General features: G+C 37.3%; 1 pseudogene; it reads right to left on the bottom strand.

Annotated features, from left to right (window-relative positions):
* Window positions 1-388: 388 nt before the first annotated feature.
* LOC114006350 (COX assembly mitochondrial protein homolog pseudogene) lies at window positions 389-641 on the bottom strand (annotated as a pseudogene).
* Between the last annotated feature and the right edge of the window lie 5,865 nt (window positions 642-6,506).

Genomic DNA, 6,506 nt, shown 5'->3' with positions numbered 1-6,506 from the left:
GTACCATCACCCAGTCTCCACAATTACCTACTCGTGGCCAATCTTCTTTCATTTATCTCCCCATCCACTTCTCAGCCCAGACACAGTATTGCTTCATCTGCAAATAATTCAGTATGTATCTCTAACATTCTACTTTGTTATCATTGTGCTGTTTTCTAACACTGATTTTTTAAGATAAATAAAATAATCCTATTACGTGCATTTTTCTCCCTTTTGTCTGGATTTTCTATAAATAAAAGAGATCTTTATTTCAGATAAAATTAATGTTTCCATGATTAGGATAAAGCAAATACATTCTTATCGGTGAGTTCATTATTTCAGTCGCTTTATATTATCGATGATATTAGAATTGGATATTAGAGTTCCTGTGTGTCACCTGGTTGTTTGTCTACATGCTTGTGGAAAGCTTCTGTATCCCTTTCTTGGTAGGAATTCAGTTTTTTCCTGAATTCTTCCCTTTTCTTCAGGTATTCCATTTTGCATTCTCCTTAAAAGGCTGGTTCATCATAGTGAACAGTCAGACATTCCTTCCCTGTAGAATTTTCCTCTGGCGTTTTCCTACTAGGATTCCAGAGTCCTTGCAACATTTGGCAAAATCTTAAAACTTGTTTGTAACCCCTTTCTCTGGACTTTTCTCTCATTATTTTAGGGATCAAAACATCTTTTTCAACATGTCTGATACCGCTTTACTGATTTTGCTTTCTTTCTTTCCATTGCTTCTATTCCTGCTTTTGTTGATGTTTCCAATGATCATCATACTGTCAGATTTGACCATCACATTAACACGGCTGTGGGGTCCAGCACCTTCGTGGTGAGTGGAGAAGGCTTTTTCTAGATTTTTAAATTAGTCTTTAATTCATTTATTTTCATATTTTCATTTTCATAGATAGAGATATGCAATGCTTTCAGCTTCCTTCTAATAACTGCTTTACTTGATTACACAGAATTCAATGTATTACATTTTCCCTTGTATTATTATTACTTTTCTTAGTTTTTTCTTTCTTTTAAATTGTGTGTGCACTCTCCAGAGAGAGACAGAGAGAAAGCATCCTCTAATGGGGCATGGTCATGTCAAAAATCTCCCTTCCTCCACTACTTCATTCCATCAAGACTTGACAGGGACCAGGACTCAAACTATAGTTGGCCATGTGGGTTCAGGCCCTCCCATGCACAGCACTTATTTCTTGTGCTATGGAGCTATCCTTAACTACTTTTACTCTTAAGAAATTCTGTTATTTTGTTGTATGTTTCTATCCTTCGACTCAAAAATTATTTAACAGCAATTTTTTTTTTTTTTTTACTTTCAAATATAGGGGACCAGCAGGTGGCATAATGGTTGTATTGCTAGACTCCCATGTAGTTGACCACAGTTCAAGTCCTGGACTGGGCGGCTTAAACTCACATTGGGCATGTGTGTGTGCGTGCCCAAGATCCCAAGAGGAGAATGGAAGAGAAGGGACTGCAGCATGGCCATCCCCTCTGGGGGGTGATTTCTCATGTTCTGTCTCTCTGTTTCTTTCTGTCTTTCTGGCAAGCGCACATGCCCTATAGCAAAAACCTCTCTTTAAAAAATGTTTTCAAGTATAATTAATTATACATTTTTAGTTTTAATGCATTATAATCAAAGAATGTTGTTTTTATATAATTTCAGTTTCTTGTGTTGTATTGAACCTTTCTTTAAAGCCCAAGACATGGTCAATTATTATGAACGTTACTTGTATATTCTCTATTTTCAGGCTTTAGAATCTGGTATATTCTTCAGTTTTACCTTACAGATTGTGTTACATGAATATTCTGTATTTCTAACCATTTTTTTAAAATCCATTTGATCTTTTTTAAATTGAGACTGTGTATTCAAGTCCCTCTAGTATTATATGTATGTTTGCTTCTCCTTTTATGGTTGATAGCTTCCTCTTTGTAAAAAATAAATAAAAACTGCCTATGTATAACTGGATTCAAGACAATTAATAGCTTTATCAGCATTGTAGACATTAGCATAACAAAAAGTTCTAAGTTTCTTTTAATGCCTTTTTGTATGTATTCTACTTGGTTAGTTATAAATATTCCAATTCTTAATTTCTTTTTATGAGTTTGCAGTTGCCTGCTATATTTTCATACAAATATTTATTTATATTTTTAAAAGACTTTTATTATTTATTTATTTATTTCCATTTTCTATAGGGCACATGAACTCACCAGAGAGAGAGACAGAGAGAGAGAGGAAGGGAAAATGAGAAAGCAAGCCGCCAGGTCCCGGACTTGAATTGTGATCGACTATGTGAGAGTCCAGCACCTCAGCCACTGTGACACCTGCTGCCCCCAAATATTTATTTTTAACTTTTTTAATTTCTTTGTTTTAAGTGTATCATTTTTATAAAGCATGGTGTTAGAGTTTTCTTTATTAGCTAATCTGAAATGTTATGATACATATTTAGCCTCAACTCTGTTCCATTGTGTGTGTATGTGTGTTTTAAGGGGTTTTCACTATGTGGTTTATTTTGTTTGCTCTTTTTTCTTAATATGTCTTTTTATTTTCAGGAAGGCTTGCATTATTGTCCTGAACATTGCCATAGGTGACGAATATCTCTGTATAATACTCCTAGCTCCTCCCCCAAACACCTTTCAAAATCTCTTCTTGTTTATTAGTTTTCTTTTATTAATGATATTAAAATTAGCTAGTTAAGTTTTTTTCTTTCTTCTTTTATTTGTCTCCAACCATTGAGCTGTGGTAATAATAATTTTTCTCTAAGTTAATAGCACTAAGGAAATTAGCACATTTATTTTATTGTTCACATAGTCTTCCCCACCACCTTTATAAAGTATTATGACTTTTTTTAAAAGTGTTTTTAGCTTTTGTCTTTGAAGAGAGATAGAGGGAAGAAAGAGAGATAGAGGGAAAGGAAAGATGTTTAGAGAGTTCCCCTAAGGGTCTTCATACTTTAATCCACCCCCAACCTCAGCCAGTCAGGGTCCAGGGCATAAATATGTGCTTGGCATATACAGGGAGACCTTGGGACATGAACCTGGTCCATGTGGGTCCAGCATGGCTGAATGTTATGTTACCTCTGCACCCCTATAGTTGCCCTTCCCCCTTTTAATAATTGTATTGTATGTACATTGTCAGGCATATAGCCATTGTATACTATACTGTCTCCATTGTAAGCATCATTTATTCTAGATCCACAGAACACACTTAATACTTGCTTCCAGTCCTTACACTGGTGTCTCTTTAGTCAACAACTTTTGGTTGTTTAATATTGTCCCCTAATATGTTCCTGAGAAAAGACCATGAGAACAGCATTGCCTCAGTTCCTACACAGTGAAAACTAGAGCTGTGGTCTTTATACCCAAAGGTCAGTTTGGTTGAATATAGAAATCCATAGTGCTACTACAGATTGAAAAACCTGATGACCATCTGATTTTCTTTCCCTTTAAATGAGATCATCTTTTTGCATGGATTCCCACTAAATACTCTCTCTCTCTCTCTCCCCCTATCTTTTTTAGTTTTGTCATAAGGCATGTGTGCTCATCAGAAAGCGAGAGAGAAAGAGAGAGAGAGGAAAGGAAAGTGAGAAGAGGTAGGGATGGTCATGCTGCAATCTCTTCTCTCCCATTCTCCTCTCAAGTTTTTGGACACATGCGTACCCACACCTAGTGTGCTTTTCAAGCTGCCAGGTCTGTGACTCAAACTGCATAGTCAGCTATGTGGAATCCAGGCACCAGAACCTCAATGCCCCTTTCTGGACCTCTCTTTATGTATTTACTTTTTAAGAGTTGTTTGTTTTTCTATTATTTATTGTTATTATCTCTTTTAATGTTTTTGCTATAGAACACATGATTTCACCAGAGAGAGGGAGAGAGAAAGCAAGTCACCAGGTCTAGGACTCGAACCACAGTTGGCCATGTAGCAGTCCAGCTCTTTAGCCACTATACTACCTGCTGGCCCCAGCCCTCTCTTTAATGTTCAGTAATTTCACTAGATGATGTCTCGGTTTTGCCGTTTTTTGCCAGTTTTCCTAGGCATGTACTGTGCCCCTTGTTTTCTTTTGAGAAAGAAAGATCTTTTTGGTAGGGTCTAATCATATCATAATCTTTTTTCCTAGCCTTCCGTTTGCTAGGACCACAGGCACGTTTCACCATGCCCGAACCTTTCAGGCTGGTCTAGGAACTCAACCCAGTACTTCCAAGTGGCTCCAAACACTGTTCTGTGGTGCCCTCCCCCATTCACCACTGCAGCTGGGCCAATACCCTGTCAATGCATTGTTCCAAGTTTTCTTTTTTTTTTCCTTTTTAATGACTGTTTCTGGTTTATGGTTTTTGTATTTATTCTGTTCTATTACTTTGGTTTTCTTTGTGACCTCTTACATATAGGTTATATCTTCTTTTCCTGTTTTCTGTATCTATCATTTTTTTTCTTGAATATCATTAGAAGAAAGAAAATCTCTTTTTCTATTTCTTCTTGATGTTTAGAGACTCACTCAGTTTACTCTAGAGAAAGAGAGATTTTTGTGAAGTTATTTATAACTTGAAAATGGAAATGTAATGGAATTCAACTAGCAACTGCGTTTGCCTTAGGGAATAGAGTACCTTAGTTTCTCTCACGAGCCACCTTCTCCTCTCGAGCGTCTCTTTTTCTTATGCTGCTCCATTATAACTTCAGATGCACATGGTCCATCAAGGCTTCTCCCTGTATCATTGTATTTTGTCTTTAGTTCCTACTAGTAATAACCTAGTTTTATGGACATTTCTTAATCCACATTTCTTAGAACACTAGTTTTTTCATACCATTCAGAAGCCCATCTTTTCCAATCAACTATTCTTAGTGGAGACCGAGTCACAGCATGGAGAACATGGATCCCTAAGGAATTTATAAAGTAGTGAATGATGCAAGTCCCTTGCTGGACAACCAATTACACACATACACAGGCACACATGTATATATAACATATTATTTGTTTGGTATGACTAGTTTTCTTATTAAACTAATTGTAATTCTAGCATAGATATTTGCAACTGTGATTTCCAAAAAACAATCTTTACATTTATGATTTTAAAGTAGCAAGTCAAAGTTCTTAAACTTTTCTTCTGTAAAATATAATGCATAGACAGAGAAATGTTAAAATATAAATGTACAGCTTAATAAATTACTATAGCATAAACTCCCATGTAACTGCCACCCAGGTCAACAGGTAGAGACTTGGCAGTGTTAGAAGCCCCTAGGTACTTTGTCTCAACCTTCACCAAGCTCTCCTTGGTTCCTCGATCCTGAATCCCCAGTCTGCCATGATGTGTTAGGTACTCCCCTATTCCAACTAGTAGAATAAAGTTTTTGATCTTTTTGATCTCCTCGTGGTTAAGGCCAGGAGTGATATATTACTCTGCAGCTGGTTTGTGCCTTTCTGCTTAGTTCAAATGTCTAGACAGAGATATTTGCTTATTCTCCAGTGGATAAACAGGATTATAGTGATCCACATAACAAATAAACCCACTCTCCAAGATAGACCCTTCCTGCCTCCAAAGATGAACTTGGCCCTGTACAGGTCCAACCTTGTAATAATAGCTTACCTAGTCAATAGCCAACAACATCCACATAACAGGACCTATACTAACATAAGGCAGAGAGAAATGTTGGTCCATCCTAGCTTCTCATCCGGGAGCTCCTGGAAAAAAAATGAAGGATTGCGTGAAAGGTTAGGGAACCCTATGAGAAACAGAAGTTTGAGTGAAGGCGCTTCATTGCAAATATGTCCTACTGAACAGCGATTATTTAGAAGAGTGATTCTCAGGTCACCTGGTGGTGTGATGGTTAAGGTCGCTGGATCCCACATGATTGACTGGGTTATTTGAGTTCTGAACAGGATGACTTGAAAGATATGCTGGGTGTATGTGTATGCATGCCCACAATCCTGAAAAGAGAGAGAAATAGAGGAGAAGGGATTGCAGCATGCCCATTCTCCATGGGAAGGAATGCTTTCCCACACTCCTTCTCTCTGGCTGAATAAATGTGTCATTTTTTTAAAAAATGTGCTGGGTAAAGTTATTCTACTCTGAAGCCATCTTGGTAAACTTCCCAACAGCGTGAAGTTAAAATCCCAGGGTGGTGTCAGGTTCCATTTTGAAATTAAATAATCATTTATGACCTGCATAGGTGAAGCCAGTCATCTTCAGAAACATTGGTGTAGTTGAATTGACAGTTACTGTTGTGGCCTGAAGTTCATTCATGAGTCCACCCAAGCAAAGTCACAGAATTTGGTTATCAAAAAAATTATTGTTGGCACATCCTGTGCAATATATCTAAATTGAATAATGGTATCAGATAAAATAGATGAGAACAAAGTTTGTGTACCTTCCTTTATCATGTGAATACACTATTTATTTCTTGGGGGGGGGACATAGATGCCAGGCCAGCCAGGTGGCATGGTGGTTAAGATGGCTGAATCCCACATGGTTGAGTGTATGGTTCAAGTTCCCAACCTGGAAGCTTGGAAAATATGCCAGGCATGTGC

This window comes from Tupaia chinensis, unplaced genomic scaffold (genome assembly GCF_000334495.1).
Source record: "Tupaia chinensis unplaced genomic scaffold, TupChi_1.0 Scaffold147282_1, whole genome shotgun sequence".
Taxonomy (NCBI): Eukaryota; Metazoa; Chordata; class Mammalia; order Scandentia; family Tupaiidae; genus Tupaia; species Tupaia belangeri.
The sequence above is the reverse complement of the archived record's forward strand: the minus strand, read 5'-3'. Positions and strand labels throughout refer to the sequence as shown.